Source organism: Canis lupus, chromosome 19, assembly GCF_003254725.2.
Source record: "Canis lupus dingo isolate Sandy chromosome 19, ASM325472v2, whole genome shotgun sequence".
In the NCBI taxonomy this organism is placed as follows: Eukaryota; Metazoa; Chordata; class Mammalia; order Carnivora; family Canidae; genus Canis; species Canis lupus.
In genome coordinates this window covers 44781703-44800496 of record NC_064261.1, presented here as the reverse complement: position 1 = coordinate 44800496, position 18794 = coordinate 44781703, and the positions used below count along the sequence as shown (strand labels likewise).

The 18794-nt window shown below is 36.1% G+C and overlaps 1 protein-coding gene and 1 long non-coding RNA gene across 4 annotated transcripts in view; both read left to right on the top strand.

The window, feature by feature from the left end:
- The window catches only part of LOC118351524 (uncharacterized), a 106580-nt gene extending 93777 nt beyond the window's left edge, over window positions 1–12803 (top strand). For 2 of the 3 annotated variants that reach the window (XR_004807083.2, XR_007404018.1), the window contains 2 exons: window positions 11210–11301; window positions 12573–12803. This is a non-coding gene — a long non-coding RNA (uncharacterized LOC118351524). The remainder of the gene's footprint in view (window positions 1–11209; window positions 11302–12572) is intronic. The other variant, XR_004807082.2, reaches the window with a different exon arrangement.
- Window positions 1–18794, top strand: part of LRP1B (LDL receptor related protein 1B) — a 1837374-nt gene that overhangs the window by 527264 nt on the left and 1291316 nt on the right. The window lies entirely within an intron of this gene.

Below are 18794 nucleotides of genomic sequence, written 5' to 3'. Positions count from 1 at the left end.
TGACTTCAGAACTAGAGCAAAGTGACTTCTCTGTATTTGTATGTTGAATATATGTTTGCATATCAACAAGATAAGGTATTTATGTAGAGAATGGAGAGATTTCAACAACAGTCTGCTAGGAGAAGGTATAGGTACTTTGGTAATAAAACTAAGCCCACCCATCAACATCAACAAAAGCAGGCCAACACTAAGGCACATTGTTATTAAAGTTTCAAAATATAAGGGATCCCTGGGTGGCACAGCGGTTTGGCGCCTGCCTTTGGCCCAGGGCGCAATCCTGGAGACCCGGGATCGAATCCCACATCGGGCTTCCGGTGCATGGAGCCTGCTTCTCCCTCTGCCTGTGTCTCTGCCTCTCTCTCTCTCTCTCTCTCTGTGTGACTATCATAAATAAATAATATAAAGTTTCAAAATATAGTGATAAAGAAAAAAAATCTCAAGAGCAGCAAAGGAACTGACAAGGAAAGAGCCATAAAGCTAGCTGCATATTTCTCCAAAGAAACTTGGCAAGCCAAAAGAGAGTGGCATGATGTATTCAAAATGTCCATTGGGAAAAATCTACAGCCAAGAATACTCTATCCAGCAAGGCTATCATTCAGAATAGGAAAGATAAAGAGCTTCCCAAACAAAAACCAGAGGAGTTCATGACCATTAAACCAGCCCTGCAAGATATATTAAAGCAGACTCTTTGAGTGGAAAAGGAAAGACCAAAGGTAACAATAAGAAAGGAACAGAGGAAATCTCCAGAAACAATGGCAAAACAAATAATGAAATGGCACTAATACATATCTATCAGTAATTACTCTGAATGTAAGTGGATGAAACACTTTAATCAGAAAACAAAGGATGTCAAAATGGATTAAAAAGAGCAAGACCCATTTATATGCTGCCTGCAGGAAACTCATTTTAGACCTAAAGACACCTGTAGATGGAATGTGAGGGGATGGAGAAAGAATTATGATGCAAATAGATAGCGGAAGAAAGCTGGACTAGTGATACTTAGAGAAACTAGATTTTAAACCAAAGACTAACAAGAATTGAAGAAGGGCACTATATCATAATAGAAGGAACAATCTAACAAGAAGATCTAACAAATGTAAATATTTATACTCCCAACTTGGAAGCACCCAAATATATAAAACAATTGATAACAAACATAAAAGGAACTCATTAATAATAATACAATACTAGTAGGGGACTTTAACACCCCACTTACACCAATGGACAGATCATCTAAGCAGAATATCAACAAGGAAACAATGACTTTGAATGACACACTGGACCATTTGGACTTAAAAGATATATTCAGAACATTCCTAAAGCAGTAGAAAACACAGTTTTTTGAAGTATACTTTGGACATTCTCCAGAACAGATCACATACTGGGTCACAAATCAGACCTCAACAAGTACAAAAGTATTGAGATCTTACCATGCATTATTTTCTGACCACGACCCTATGAAACTTGAAGTCAACCACAAGAAAAAAAAAAAAACTGGAAAGACCATAAATACACGGATGCTACAAATAAACAAATAAACATGCTACTAACAATAAATGGGTCAACACGGAAATTAAAGAAGAAATTTAAAATATTTAAAAAGTTAAACATGAAAATTATTCAAAACCTTTGGGATGCTGGAAAGGTGGTCATAAGAGGGAAATAATAAAGATCAAAGCAGAAATAAATGACTTAGAAGCAAAACAAAATAAAACACTCAATAGATCAACAAAGCCAGGAACTGGTTCTCTGAAAAAATTAATAAAATTGATAAACTCCTAACCAGACTTATAAAAAAGAAATGAGAAAGGACCCAAATAGATGAAATCACAAGTGAGAAAGGCGAAATAACAGCTACACCACAGAAATAGAAACAGTAATAAGAGAATATTATGAAAAACTATATGCAAACAAATTGGACAACCTGGAAAAAAAATGGATAAATTCCTAGAAACAAATAGACTACCAGAAGTGAAACAGGAAAAATAGAAAACTTGAATAGACTGGTAACCAGCAAAGAAATTGAATCAGTAATAAAAAAAATCTCCTAACAAAGAGAAGTCCAGGGCCAGATGGCTTCCCTGGGGAATTCTACCAAACATTTATTTATTCATTAGAAAGAGAGAGAGAGAGAGCATGGGAGGGAAAGGGCAGGAGAGGGAGAAAGAATCTCAAGCAGACTCCCAGGTGAGAGGGGAGCCCGATGTGGGGCTTGACCTCACGACCATAAGACCATGATTTGTGCCTGAAATCAAGAGTTGGATACTTAGCTGACTGAACTACCTAGGTGCCCTTCTACTAAACAGTTAAAGAAGAGTTAATAACTATTCTTCTTAAACTATTTCAAAAAATAGAAAGAAAGGAAAACTTCCAAATTCAATTTATGAAGCTGATATTACTCTGATGCCAAAACCAGTTAAAGACAACACTGAAAAAGAACTACAGGCCAATATCCCAGATGAACACGGATGCAAAAATTCTCAATAAAATGCTACCAAACCAAATCCAACAGTACATTAAAAGAATCAATCCTGACGATCAAGTGCAATTTATTCTTGGGTTGCAAGAGTGATTCAATATTTGCAAATCAATCAGTGTGATATACCACACTAATAAAAGAAAGGACAAGAACCATATGATCCTTTCAATAGATGGAGAAAAAAAGCTTTTTGACAAAGTGTAACATCCAAGCCTGATAAAAAGCCTCAACAAAGTAGGTTTAGAGGGAACATACCTCATAATAGAGCAGTATATGAAAAACCCCAGATAATATCCTTAATGGGGAGAAACTGAGAGCTTTTCCTCTTTGCTCAGGAACAAGACAGGGATGTCTACTCTCACCACTGCTATTTGGCATTGTACTAGAAGTTCTAGCCACAGCAATCAGACAAAAGAAATAAAAGCCATCCAAATCAGCAAGAAATAAGTCAAACTTTCACTATTTGCAGATGACATGATATTCTACATAGAGAGCACAAAAGCCACCACCAAAAAATTGCTGAACTGATATACAAATTCGGTAAAGTCACAAGATATTAGATCAATGTACAGAAATCTATTGCATTTCTATAGACCAATAATGAAGCAGCAGAAAGAGAAATCAAGGAATTGATCCCATTTACAACTGCATCAAAAACCATTAGATACCTAGGAATAAACCTACCCAAAGAGGCAAAAGACCTGTGGCCTGAAAACTATAAGACAGTGATGAAAGAAATTGAAAAGTACACAACGAAATGGAAAGACAATCCATGCTCATGGATCAGAAGAACAAATATGGTTAAAATGTCTGTATGACCCAAAGCAATCTACACATTTAATGCAATCTCCATCAAAATACTAACAGCATTTTTCACAGAGCTATGACAAACAATCCTGAAATTTGTAGGGAACCAGAAAAGACCTAAAGATCTGGAATATCCAAAGAAACCTTGAAAAAGAAAAGTAAAGGGGGGGGGAGCATCACAATTCTGGACTTTACGTTATATTACAAAGCTGTAGTCATCAAGACAGTATGGTACTGGCACCAAAATAGACACAAAAATTATTAGAACAGAATAGAAAACCCAGAAATAAACCCACAACTCTATGGTCAATAAATCTTCCACAAGGTAGGAAAGAATATCCAATGGGAAGAAGACAAGGACTTAGACAAATGATATTGAGAGAACTGGACAGTCACATGCAGAAGTATGAAACTGGACCACTTTCTTACACCATAAACAAAAATAAATTTAAAATGCATGAATGACCTAAATGTAACACAGAAAACCATCAAAATCCTAGAGGAGAGCATAGGCAGTAACTACTTTTACATTGGCTGTAGCACCTTGTTACTAGATAGGTCTCCGGAGGCAAGGGAAACCAAAGCAAAGCTAAACTACTGGAACTTCGTCAAAATAAAACGCTTCTGCACAGCAAAGGAAACAATCAACAGAACTAAAAAGCAACCTATGGAATGGGATAAGGTATTTGTAAATGACATATCTGATAAAAGGTTAGTATCCAAAATTTATAAAGAACTTATAAAAACTCAACATCCAAAGAATGAATAATGAAATTAAAAATAGACAGTAGACATGAATAGACATTTTTCCAAAGAAGACATACAATGGCCAGCAGACATATGAAAAAAATGCTTGCTATCATGTAACATCAGAGAAATACAAGTCAAAACAATGAGTTACACCTCACATCAGTCAGAATGGCTGAAATTAACAACATAGGAAACAAGATATGTTGGCGAGGATGGGGGAAAGGGGAAATCTTTTACACTTCATGGGAATGCAAACTGGTACAGCCACTCTGGAAAACAGTACGGAGGAAGGTTCTTGAAAATGTTAAAAATAGAACCACCCTGCAAGCCAGCAATTGCACTACTAGGTATTTACCCAAAAGATACAAAAGTACTAATTCAAAGGAATATGTATACCCTGATTGTTTATAGCAGCATTATTTTGGTATTATATGCCAAATTATGAAAAAGGCCCAAATGTTCATAGACTGATGAATAGATAAAAAAGATGTGAGATATAGATAAATATTCCATTTATGGAATTTCCATATATATGGAATATATGGAATATTACTTGTATATATGAGTATATTGCATATATGTATATATATAAAATTACATATATATAATGGAATATAACATTACTCAGCCATCAAAAAGAATCAAATCTCATCATTGGCAACTACATGTATGGAACCAAAGAATATTATACTAAGCGAAAAAGTCAGAGAAAGACAAATACTATGTGATTTCTTTCATATATAGAATTTAAGAAACAACAACAAAAAAATGGTCATAGGGAAAAAGAGAGAGAGGGGGAGTCAAGCCAAGGAAGACTCTTAACTCTATAGAGAACAAACTGTTGGTTACCAGTGGGGAAATGTGTTAAATAGGTGATGAAGATTAAAGAGGGCAGTTGGCTGTGATGAGTACTGGTTGTGTGCAAGTGTCGAATCCCTAAATTGTACACCTGAAACAAATATTACACTGTATGTTAACTAGTTGGAATTTAAAAACAAGACAACAACAACAACAAAAAAGTCCATATTAAAGAGCTCATATACACAGCAGGGAGATAGACTCTGTACTTGTATGGCTACCAGAGTGGTTTCTGTCTCTTGTTAATGAATTACCAACAAACTGGAGGCTGATTTGTGTGGATAAATGGACACCTTGACCTTAGTCAGGAGACTCAAGCAGCTCACCCAAAGTTCTGGATGGTGGCCTTGCCAGCTTAACTGTTTTCCTTATAATAGCATCAGACAATACTACTGTAACTACTTGACCTTCTAAGCCCTGGTATTTTTGTAGGCTCAAGTAGGAGTGTAGACAGACCTGTGTTTGCTAGAACATCTAGTAACAATCTTAATACCCGGGGAAGAAAAAAATCCAGTGAATGACAAACCTTTCTTTTTGTAGAGTCCCTGGAATTAGGTGCTGTGGTAGGTCATATAGTTAACTGATGCTTTTCCTGCTCCAAGTGTGGTAATCAGAAACATGGGAATTGCCCTTAGGTCTAATGGTGGCCAAAGTGTGCAGGGGACTCAGATTACACATTCTTCTAGTTTACCCATGCACCACCCTATGCCCACCTATGACAGTCACCACTCAGTTATACTCCTCTCTCCAATACCATCACCACATTCTTCTGTGACCAAATTCTTTAGGAAAAAAAAATTATATATATATATATATATATATATATATATAATAATTTTATAGGAAATTTTATAATTTCCTAAAAAAATTTATATTTTTAGGAAAAAATATATAAAAAAATATGTATAATCTACTATATACATAGGGTATAGTGCCTGCTTTCTGCCTTTGTGGAACACAAAAAAATATCCAAAGCAGCATTTTTCAACTTTGGCTATGATTAATTTCACTTGGGAAGGACTCTTTAAAATGTCTCAGCTCCACCCCAGAGATAGATTTAATTGATTTGGGGCTCCGGTATTGAATTTTGTAAAAAGCTCTCCAAGTGATTCCAAAGCAGAAGTAAGACTGCTCTAAGCAGAGCACTTAAATGGGAAGGAGGGTGGGTTTTGGGAGAAGTTGATTATTGAGTGTTTTCACCCTTTTTGCCTCCCCTACCTCTCTCTGTGTGGTTTTTGCTTTTCTGTGATGTTGATCAGAGTCCTAGGTAATGTAAGAAATTAGAACTCTTAGAGAAGATTGATTTACACTGGAAAGTGAAAACTGCTCTGGAGAAGTGAGAAAAAAAAAGATCAGAAAGCGGATGGAGTGGGGAAGGTAGACACTATCATTATCCAAGTGGTCCAGGCTAGAAAGTTAGGGAAATTTAGATAGAGGAGAGAGAATTTGGGAACATCTCTTAGGTATATGAGTTACAAGGAGATCAGGAAGTCAGATTTTAAGAGGATTTATTCTGTCTTGTAAATCAAAGTTTCCAAAGATGTTTTTTGAGAAACTGAGAATATTAAATTGCTAGTCTAATGTTTCTTTAAAGGTGACACAGGCCTGACATAGAGTCATAATATGGTCTACCTTCATGTAGTTTAGATCTTTGTAGCTTTTATCCTGGGTCAGATTGCATATACCCTAAAATGGGAGGTTCACTTTAAATGTCAAAAAAAACCCCTCCATTTGTCCTGTTTGGACAAATGATTGTTATAGTTGCAAGCTCCAGCCATAGTTACCCTAAACTAAAAGTTTAAGTGAGAACTCATTTGAAATACAATTTAATGTTCAAGTTTAAAACTTCCTGCAACGGCCAGGGTTACATTTGATTACTCAGAAAGGAGCTTTGCCATCTGGACCTCCTGAAATCTGCATTATCAACATAACCAAGTGGGAAATCCTTTTCTGAGGTAAAATAAGGTATAGATCTGAAATGAAATAGATAATCAAAATGCCGAAGAGGGAAATTAACAACAACAACAAAAAAGTCAAAGGGAGAAATAGGATTTTTCTTTTCTTCTCCTAAGCGTTACCTCCAATGCTGTTTTTCAGTATCCCAGACCAATTTGGAAGTAACAGAGTAGCTCTGAACAAAAGTGGTATGACTTTTTGAGTTGCTGATTGCAAAGTAACAAAACACAGCCCTCTGTGGAGTTGATCTGAAACACTTCCAAAATTAGAGCACTTGACAGGAGAGCTGGAGAGAAAGGGGGGAAAATTGAGCAAAATAAAAGCAAGTCAATTTTTATGGACTTAGTTTCCCCTTGTATTTGAGAGCGCCACAGTCAGCGGGGCTATTACTAGGATAGCATCACATCTGATGTGGCCAGATTGGCTATCTTTTAGGTGAGTTTTTGCTTCTATGTCTGCTACTGTTCTTTGCCTTCCGGGTTGCGTGGTACTGCTGCCACTAAAAAGAAATTGTCTCTTGGAGCTTTTTTTCTTCTGTGTACCCCTGTAAGGCACAGTGTCTCATTTCATCTTTCATTCAGACAGCCGTATTTAAATTGTACTCACTGTGCTTATAGCAGACGCTACACTAGGCTTCGTTTTTTTTTTTTTTTTAAAGATTTTATTTATTTATTCATGATAGACATAGAGAGAGAGAGAGGCAGAGACACAGGAGGAGGGAGAAGCAGGCTCTATGCAGGGAGCCCGATGTGGGACTCGATCCCGGGACTCCAGGATCATGCCCTGGGCCAAAGGCAGGCGCTGAACCACTGAGCCACCCAGGGATCCCCTAGGCTTCTTTTTTAAAAGTCAAGTTGTTCATTGTGTTTGTTTTTGGCATTTGCCTTGTCTTGTTTGCTGTTATCCTTTGTGTGATTAATGTGAAAATCCACTACAATTCAGCAAATACCAAAATACATGATATTACTGTCCTGAAAGTTTTCAATTTAGAAAGTTAAGTAAGGCAAGATGTGAAGAGCTCTTTAGACTACATATGCTTTTCAAAGCTCTATAAGCTATGTAACCGAGTCCTAAAATAGTTTATTTGCAGTATTTTAAAATTTAGAAAAAAATGAATTATTTGATTCCCATGATTGTTTTCCATTTGAGATCTTATGGCTGTTTAGATAGCCTTGCTACATTTTATTTAAGGTAACAAAAACATGTGTTAAGCCCACCATGTTTAAGGTACTACTGAAGACACTAGTAACATTGAGATAAATAGTTTCCTTCCCAATTATACTGCCCATTAAATTAATGAAACAAAAATATACATGACTATGAATATGTAGATTGTAACCTATGAGTTGGGTCTCAAGGTCAGTGACTAATGTGTGCTTGCATCCAACCAATCATTGGTTCAAATTTATCTCATACAGCAAATCACGTATACTAGAGATCATCTTCTAAAATTTCACAAAATGCCCATGGATTTCTGTATACATGATTTTGCCTGTGTTGCACAGTCTTCCAACAAGTCCAGATATAGTCCATTGTCTTTTCAACAAACTGCTGTTTGTTTGGTCGCATCCCAGATAAGTTTGTTGGCTTGTTTATAAGGTATTTTAATAACTAGTAAACAATAAATAAATAAATAAATACATACATACATACATACATAAAATGAGACACTAATTAAGACGCACACAACCCAACTCAACAGCAAAGAAACAAACAATCCAATCATGAAATGGGCAAAAAACATGAACAGAAATCTCACAGAGGAAGACATAGACATGGCCAACATGCACATGAGAAAATGCTCTGCATCACTTGCCATCAGGGAAAAACAATCAAAACCACAATGAGATACCACCTCACACCAGTGAGAATGGGGAAAATTAACAAGACAGGAAACCACAAATGTTGGAGAGGATGTGGAGAAAAGGGGAACCCTCTTGCACTGTTGGTGCGAATGTGAACTGGTGCAGCCACACTGGGAAACTGTGTGGAGGTTCCTCAAAGAGTTAAAAATAGACCTGCCCTACGACCCAGCAATTGCACTGCTGGGGATTTACCCCAAAGATACAGATGCAGTGAAACGCCAGAACACCTGCACCCCGATGTTTCTAGCAGCAATGTCCACAATAGCCAAACTGTGGAAGGAGCCTCGGTGTCCATCGAAAGATGAATGGATAAAGATGTGGTTTATGTATACAATGGAATATTCCTCAGCCATTAGAAACGACAAATACCACCATTTGCTTCGACGTGGATGGAACTGGAGGGTATTATGCTGAGTGAAATAAGTTAATCAGAGAAGGACAAACATTATATGTTCTCATTCATTTGGGGAATATAAAAAATAGTGAAAGGGAATAAAGGGCAGAGGAGAAAAAATGAGTGGGAAATATCAGAAAGAGAGACAGAACGTGAGAGACTCCTAACTCTGGGAAACGAACAAGGGGTGGTGGAAAGAGAGGTGGGTGGGGTGTGGGGGTGACTGGGTGACGGGCACTGAGGGGGGCGCTTGATGGGATGAGCACTGGGTGTTATGCTATATGTTGGCAAATTGAACTCCAATTAAAAATATGTAAAATAAAATAAATAAAACTAAATAAAACGCACAACCCTATTGCTGTTGTTAGGACTGATGTGTTTAGCTGAATATTCATAGTTTAAATACTGTATAATGTATCTCTACTGTATTAAAACACTATGATAAATACCTTAGGAGAAGTACAAGCAAAATGCTATGAGGTTTAAAGGATAAAAAGCTCTTGCTGTAATAAAAGGTTCAGAAAGAAACTTCAAGAGTGCCTGGGTGGCTCAGTTATTTAAGCTGCTGACTTTGACTCAGGTCATGATCCCAGGGTCCTGAGATGGAGCCCAGTTTTGGGCTCTGCATTCATTGGAGAATCTGCTTCTTCCTTGCCCTCAGCCTCTCTATCCACTCATGCTTGCCCTCTCTTTCTCTTAAGTAAATAAATAAAATCTTAAAAAAAAAAAAAAAAAAAAAAAGAAAGAAACTTCAGAAAAAGAAATTGAACTTGAGATTTTGCACTGGGGGCCAAGCACACGTAATACAAAAAGAATTAATAAATAAAAATTGAAATAAAATACTCTTAAATGAATTGTAAGCAGGCCATTCTATCAGAAGTTTAGAGTATGAGTTGGGCATTAGGAGGTGATGATGTTCAGATGGGCAGGTTGGATACTGTTTTAAGGGAAAGCTGCACTTAACTGGAACGTTTAGGGCCAGAAAGGCCATTGGGAGCAGAATGCCTTAGCTGTGGTTCAGTTGTGACTCACCAGTCAGCTGAGTTCTCAGCAGGGACTTAAGAAGAGAATGACTTTGAGACAGAAGGATATTACAAAGGTAATAAAAAGACCTGGGTTTGGGAGAATGATATGGGAAACAACAAAATAGACAAACGATACCAAAAATATTGGGCTGTGGATTTTGCCCCATCTTGATATGATTGACACTGACAATGGGAGACAAATCTGTGTCTGAAGCAGTCTGGGTTAACAAAAGTTCCTAGAGTAATGGTAAATAATTATTTGGGTAGATGGATATACATGTATGTGGACAAATAATAACTACTAAACCTGGTAAGCGTCATAAATGAAACTTTCTTCATAAAATGTTTCCCTTTACCTAGGATTCACTTAAAACATGGATTAAGTAATATCCCAAATACTTATTCCTTAGTGGCATATAGCACATTCCTTTTGCTGTATTATGAGAATCTCTTCCTGTATTACCTCAGCCCTTCTTATATCTATGTTCTGTTTGTCTAGGTTATTGTCTAGATTAAAAGTTTAATTTCATGTGGTTTGCACTGCAATCTCTTCAGTGAAAGGAAGTTAAATTTCTACAGGGGACTTAATTCTTTTTATGTGATAAAATTTGTTAGCAAAATTTCTAAATCTAGAATGAAATTAAGTTCATCATAATGCTTTAGATCTGTAGTTATGTTGAATGTGCTTTAGGGATGTATTGCACCATTATATTATTAATTCTGTGTATTACCTCGTAGAAAAAGACAGTCATTATGATTGTGCACTTGCATCCATCCATCCATTTGTTCAAATTTATCTTATCTTTTTGCTTTTGATCACATTACTTGTACTTGGGACTTTCAGAACAAAAAATTACACTCATTTAAAAAGAGCAGTCTTTTCCCGTTACTTATGAAGAATAGTTCTCACATTTTTATCAAGCATTTTTTTTTTTTTTAGAAATTCAATTCAGGATCTTGTGTGAGTCTCACCCCAACTCCGAACATTTTATTATTATTATTGATAATGATAATTTGCAATACCTTTAAGATATAGTAATTGGATAAAATCAACTTTTGCTTTGTTTTCCCTTAGACTAAATGGACAAAAGACAAATACCCTGGAGAAGTGTTGGAGTAGTTGATAATAGTATTTAGATAAACTGAAATTTTCTCATAGCTCACTATGTAAGTTTCCATTCTTTGTGATTGGGTAAATTGGAAAAATGCAGTCATTTTTACACATTAAAATCTCGTTTTTCATATGTCTGTTAATAGTTATTCACTTAAAAATTCTTCAATACCAGTGTTCACGTTAAAAAAATTAGTATAACCCCATAAATGATATAATAATATATGTATTTTTTTCTGATCCCTATCTCGATACACACAGATCATCCATATTTAGAATCAAACAATGTATGCATTATAATTTGCCATTCACTCCAATCGATATTGCCTTCTAAATGGATGCAGATAAATTGTTTTTTTTTTTTTTTTTTGGATGCAGGTAAATTTCGATTAATTTTCAGCGGCTAGTGTAATCTTCAGATATCTTTAGCACCCACCATGTAACACAGGAAGTTCTTCTGACGTGAGCTAAAGTTTCTAATATATGTAGGGCACTTAAATGACATATTTTCATGAGTTTGATAATTTTCCAATGCTGTGATGGCAATGGAAACCTGTGACTTCTGTTTACCCATATGGCCCTTAAGTAGCAGATGCTTAGAGAAATTGATGAAAGGTGTGAGTCATATTATCCGCAGGATTTTCCTCATTTTTTCCTCAGTTTGTCAAAACATTACATAAAAGAATGATAGTTTATGGGTAACAAAATAAATCTTACATTTCAAAAGTCTGTCATATTTTTTATGCTTAGTATAATATTTCTTTTCTGCCAAAGGCTGTTAACACTTAAATTAAAAAGCTGATAGGATGTTGTCTCATTGTTTACAAATGTCTAATATGTGAAGCAGTCCTGGTTATTTTCTGATCTCCTTATAAAATTTTACAGTAAACAAACCTAGAACCTAGCATCTTGAACGTGTGTTACACTGTAACATAATTAAACTAGCTCTTAAACATTGATTGTGACCCTTGGTAAGAAATATGTGGTACATCATGACCCAGTTACTACAGATGTATATTTTATAGATATGGGTAACTAAAAGGAGAGTTTTACAAAGCAAAATTTAACCTTTTTAATGTATTCTGATATTTTGTCCTTCAATTGTATTCTTAAAAATAATGTTTGTAATACTATACTCAGTATAAATTAATCAGATGAATAAATGTTTGTTCTTTTGTTAGTTTCCTTAACTTATTTGTACTACTATATATTCCCTGAACTAGGATTTTAAAAATACTTCATATTAAAAGGGACACAAAATATGTGAAAATTGTTTCTTAGTCATAGTTCATTACTAAGATATAAAAATGCCTCTTTTACTTCACAGAAGTCTATAATTAATGGAAACCCTGGGAATTCCAGAAGATTTTCAAAGCTAGATATCTTCTTGACAATAGGATGCTATACAGGGATCCCTGGGTGGTGCAGCGGTTTGGCTCCTGCCTTTGGCCCAGGGCGCGATCCTGGAGACCCGGGATTGAATCCCACATCGGGCTCCCGGTGCATGGATCCTGCTTCTCCCTTTGCCTATGTCTCTGCCTTTCTCTCTTTCTCTCTCTGTGACTATCATAAATAAATAAAAATTTAAAAAAAAATTAAAAAAAAAGGATGCTATACATTTCTTTTTGTTCATGTTTAAGATTGTGTGCTGCCTCTGTGATATCAACATAAACAATCCAGAAATTAATTTAAATATTTATTTTTTCTATTTGGCTTCTATCCAATTAAAATAGGGTAGACTTTATTTACATTTCAAATGGATGAAATTTATTTGACTCAGCATCTGATCACTCTAGTCATCCAAATAACAATTTTAAGAAATTTAAAACTGTACCTCTGTCCAAAATATCACTTTATAATTGCATTTTTTAAGTTATTTATAACTCAGATTAGTCTGGTCATGAGTATTTATGTTGGTTAGACACATAGGAGAAAATTACAATACTTTTTCTGATTTTAGCACTCTAAGTTTTTAGTCAATGCTAGCTAGGCTTGAGGAACTGTTGGACACCATGGAAGCTTCGATCCTGTATGTACAAAAATGTGCATATTCTTAATGTGTTGCTCAGTGCTTTTCATTTTACCAACTCGGTTACTCTTTCTCTAGAATTACTAAGTTTTACCATGAGGTCATTTAATATCTCCTACCCCAAGTGACTGTTTTCTTCTGTTTCTGTTTAAAACACTGGATGTGTTTCTTTTTTTTTTTTTATAAATTTTTATTTATTTATGATAGTCAGAAAGAGAGAGAGAGAGAGAGGCAGAGACACAGGCAGAGGGAGAAGCAGGCTCCATGCACCGGGAGCCCGACGTGGGATTCGATCCCGGGTCTCCAGGATCGCGCCCTGGGCCAAAGGCAGGCGCCAAACCGCTGCGCCACCCAGGGGTCCCTGGATGTGTTTCTTAAGAAAAAATATTCAGGATATCTCATTTGGAACAGTGAATTTTTTTTTTTCTCTTCTGTGAGGGCTTTCTGAAGAGCTAGGGCAGTGATTTTTTTTAAATGAAAAGAAGAAACATATTTTTATTAGAAAAATTATATATATTATAATTTTATACACACACACACACACACACACACACACAGTTCCCCTGGCACAAATACACCGGGAGTTATCTTTCACCAGTCCACGTGAAATCTATGCTTTTTCTCTTCTAAAGGCTCTTAAGGGTTTCATGGATTCCCTAGAATGTAAAATTTCCTTCACCCTTTGAAATCCCAAATAATATTTATTTGTAGAAATATTGTTATCTGGTCATGTTATGTTATCTGTGCTCTAGAGTTTTGTTTGTACAACCTTCTTTATTTCACATATTTTTGTAGGACTTAACTCCAGAAAATAGTCATGAATTGCCTTTGTAACATTTCTACATACAAACAACACTCCGATTACAGGAATAAAAAAGACTGTACTATGACAATTTTAAAGGATTTTCCTGTTACACACTTTGAAAGCAAAATGACTCGGTCCATCAGACAAGTTGCTGATTTAAATAGGATTTTCTTGAACCCTATAATATACTCCAAAGCACCAAGGATTCTTCCTACTTATAAAATCAGTTTGGGAAGAATAAAGCAGTTTCATAAAGCAGCATTAAAAGTATATTATCTCTTACTTTATTTTCAGTGAGTTTCCTCTCTGCAACTTATACCATGGAAATTCTAAAGCACAATATTACACACACACACACACACACACACACACACATACAGACACATTGTGCCATATGTATCTGGCAAAACTTCAAAATAAATAGATCTCCTATCTTCAGGAAACTTATAAATCAGATGTAAGAAAGCTACATAAGCTGGTTGAGTATGAAACAAGTGAATGAGTGGTTGGGAGAACAGAGAATTACATGCAGTGTTGATGGGGAAGAGGCAGGATATGAAGTTGAGGTGAGTAGCAAGGTGCCAGAGAAGTTCTTCAGGAGGAAGTTGTACTGAGTTGTCGTGTAGGGATGTCATTCCAGCTCATGCAATTTCAAGATGAGGATTTTTCATAAGTATACACAGGCCCTGAAAGTTTGGGTCACTAGAATATTCTGGACTATGTGATTATTTTCAGACATCTTTGCCTGGTACTTGTACAGAGCTAGCTAAACAGATGACTATTATATCCTAAATACTCTTATGAAAAAATTACAAAAAGGACAAAATAAATTATATAGTCAATGTTTTTATGGACTTGATTATTCATATAAAACCAAGTAAAGGCTTTAGATATTTATGTGGTATGAATTGTATGAATCGAGACCTACTTTAGGTCTATCTACCTAAATTGCCTCATATCAACTACCACTCTGCCCCACACTGCCCCCCCCCAACACACATGGGAACATACACACACTTTGCAATAGCCAGCCAGTGACCTTAAAATTTCCTGACCAAAATCTCAATTAAATATTATGTGGCTAGAGAGCACCTTCTTATAGACATCTGCATTACCTGGGAGTAGTGACACAAAATTACACTTTCTCCTTCAACATGCAATTATTAGTTAATTTTTTTTGTATTTCCTGGTCAGCAGTTGGCCTACATCACATGCCTGAAGGAACGAGAATTAAAAACAAATTTTTGATAGCAGGTAGTATTCTGAGACATTTAGATCTTTCCTAATGAGAAAAATCTGAGTGTGGAATGCTGGTTTTGGAGACCTGGGGAAAGCAGCAAGCTGTAAGATTTGCGACAATTAGGACTTATGAGAGGGGGCAGCAACAATGAGCAAAGGGCATCAGGAGATACTAAGGACCTATTTCTTGGAGCCTCTCAGGTTAATCTTTTATCTATGTGGCTTCGAGAATCTCTGCCAGAATTATACTGGGTGGAGATGGGACGGGTGAAGGCGTAGGCTATTTATTGTGAGTCAGGCTTCATAAACAGCCAAGTAGGTATCTAAAGGAGAAAAAGTGTCAAAGACTTTTTAAAGGGTTATGTTTGTGTCCTCAACACAGGGCCTGAAAGGAGAGACAGGGGACATGGGAGCATTGGAAAGGACTTCTGTAACATTTAGTTAGTGTCCTTGACTGATGAGTTGGGGACACGCAGCCCTGAGCAGTCGCTGTCATGTGGCAGTGATTTTACATCAGCAGCCCGACGTATCTGGTAGCAGCAGGAGGGAAAAATAAAATATCTCCTCTGATTGAAACTGTTAGGGGATTCATGGAAGAGGAGCACAAGTGCCTGAATTGGAAGGAGACCGAGATCGTCAGTTGAAATTTGTTCTCTTTAGGGAGAAAAAATTCTCTGATGAGTGCAAGTAACTGGGGCCTTGCTTCACTCTTTTATAGCTCATCTTAGAAATGATACCCTTGCTTGCCTATAAAAAAAAAAAAAGTGTTTGAGGCTTAATTCAGAATGACATCCCCATTTAGGCCATAAATGTTTGAAGCTTAAACTTAAAATCAAACTCGTCTTCCGTTTCTCTGCAACACGAACAACCCCTAGGGCACTCCAAGTATTTTATATGTATAAATTGCTTTTGCTGTACAAAAGTTTTTAAAATTCAGCCTTTGTGTCACAAAGGAATAGGAGAAGGTATTAAAAGGGTGGTAATCTCAGCAAGAGCTTTAAATTCAGCTTATTTCAGGCAAGCACAATTTAGTTCCTATGTCTCGTGTATCTAAGTCCCTTGGGAAAATTAAAAAAAAAAAAAAAAGGAAAGAAAGAAAGAAAGAAAACTCATTATGCCCATGGAAAGCAATTTATAATGAGACCATCATCAATAATTGTTTGTTTTAAGTTGTGAAGTGGTGGGGCACTTTCCTGCCCGGATGGAACCAACTGAAAAATAACAATGTTTTTTCTACATTTGCAAACAGGATAGGTTGCAGTAAAAAAAGCCGCCAATATAAACCATTCCATTCCAAAACAGACATTTAGGTACAGTCAGAATAACATGGAATATGGCAATATTTTTCAAGTCCAGCAACTTGTGCAATTTAGTGACTTTTTAAATCAAATTTCAAAGAGTGCTATTCATTTTAATAATATCTTTTAACCTTGAATAATAATATTGCCTTCCTCCAGCTGTGCACCCCGACTTTTCCAGACATGACCTACCTTGTCTGCTTAACATAGCCGATGTGACTGTGGCAGTCGTCTATGTAATTTAATAAACAGCTCACATCCCACCTCTCAGGACTCAGCTATCTGGCAACCCACTTTTCTTGGTGGAGCTGAGAAACAAGATTTAAATAATAAAATATGCACAATCAAAATTGCAACCACGAAGTTCATGAAACAAAGCAAATGCTCTTCTCTTAGAAGTGTTCCCTTAGAACCTACAAAATCTTATTTTACTGACAATTTTAACAAGCTTAGTTATCTGGTTGCCAAACCCACTGCCTATTAGGAAACAGCAAATTAGACAAGGGAGCGGGCTGTTAGTACTAGCACAACGATAGCAGTGAAGAGTGACAACAAGGGAGTTGACAGGTAATCTATAAAAAGCCCACACAGAAACTCAAAAAGCACAGGAAGCGAGCTGTTTAACAAGGGTAAACAGACCTACAAACTTTTAGAATCCCTAGGGACACCAGCAAACAATAATTGGTACTCCTACAGATGGGCATAGATCATTAAGGAAATGTTACGTTAGATTCAGTAGTTTGATCAGTTTAAAAAATATATATAAATATTGTAATAAATATACAATATATATATATATTTATAAAAATTTATCTTAGAAGGGTTTTCAGCCAGAATAACCATCTTTAACCAAAACAAACAAGTTTGGAAAGCTAAAACTTTAGCTGTCATGCTATTTTGTCCATTTTGCTAATTCATTATTCAATATTGCAAGTGAAAAATTAAGCAACTAGCATAAATATATATGCTAGTGTTATACGTATTACATGTCTAAGTATATATTACATATATATTAATATATGCTACCTATAAAAATATATTGTATGTATATTAATATGTCATATATGTATGTATAATGAGGTTGTTCAATATACTTTATATGTTTACTATATAAACAGCTTCAAAATCATCATTTAAAATTGTTAATAAGGGGGATCCCTGGGTGGCTCAGCGGTTTAGGGCCTGCCTTCGGCCCAGGACGTGATCCTGGAGTCCCGGGATTGAGTGCCACATTGTGCTCCCTGTATGGAGCCTGCTTCTCCCTCTGCCTATGTCTCTGTTTCTCTCTCTGTATCTCTCATGAATAAATAATAAAATCTTAAAAAAATAAAAATAAAAATAAATGAAATTGTCAATAAGGGATGCCTGGGTGGCTCAGTGGTTGAGCATCTGCCTTTGGCACAAGTCATGATCCTGGGGTCCTAGGATCGAGTCCCACATAGGGGTCCCTGCAGGGACCTCTGCCTATGTCTCTGCCTCTTTCTCTGTGTCTCTCATGAATAAAAAGATGAAATCTTTAAAAAAATAATAAACAAATTTAAAAAGTCAATGAAGTCTTAACATGGCTTCTTGTGTCTAGGTGATTATTACAAAATATTTCTGCCATGACTGAGGTTGTAGGTTCAATTCCCATATGAGCCTTTTTTCTTTATCTTGTGTCTTGGCCTCTATTTGTCCTTCAAAATGGCACACAGATTAAATCCATCCTTGTTTCCAGGAGAATAACCAAATAATTACTGGAATAACTTTATCTGTATATTGTTAAAACATGTTAAATGATAAAAACACATTCATTCACTGACTTATATCTGCAATGAAGAGAGAAAGAAAGAGCTCACAGTTTGCACCTCCTTGTGGCATATGAGTACTGGACTAGTGTCCCATTACCTTGCAATAAACCTAGAGGACCAATTTTCATATGGAGAAATTGAAGCCCACAGAGGGAGCCTGTATCAAATGAAAGATGTTCTCTTCCCAGTTAACACACTGCTAGTCAGAGCTAAAACAATCCCTATAAATGTTAGTTGTTAACATTATGGTAAAAATTGACTTGAAGGAGTTTCGATATGATGCTTGATCTTGTTCAATTCATTTGGTGACTGAGACATTGAAATAAAGCAGGCAAAAGGATAGTTTTTTTTTCTATATCTAACTAGTTCTGTGATGTTGGGCCAGGAT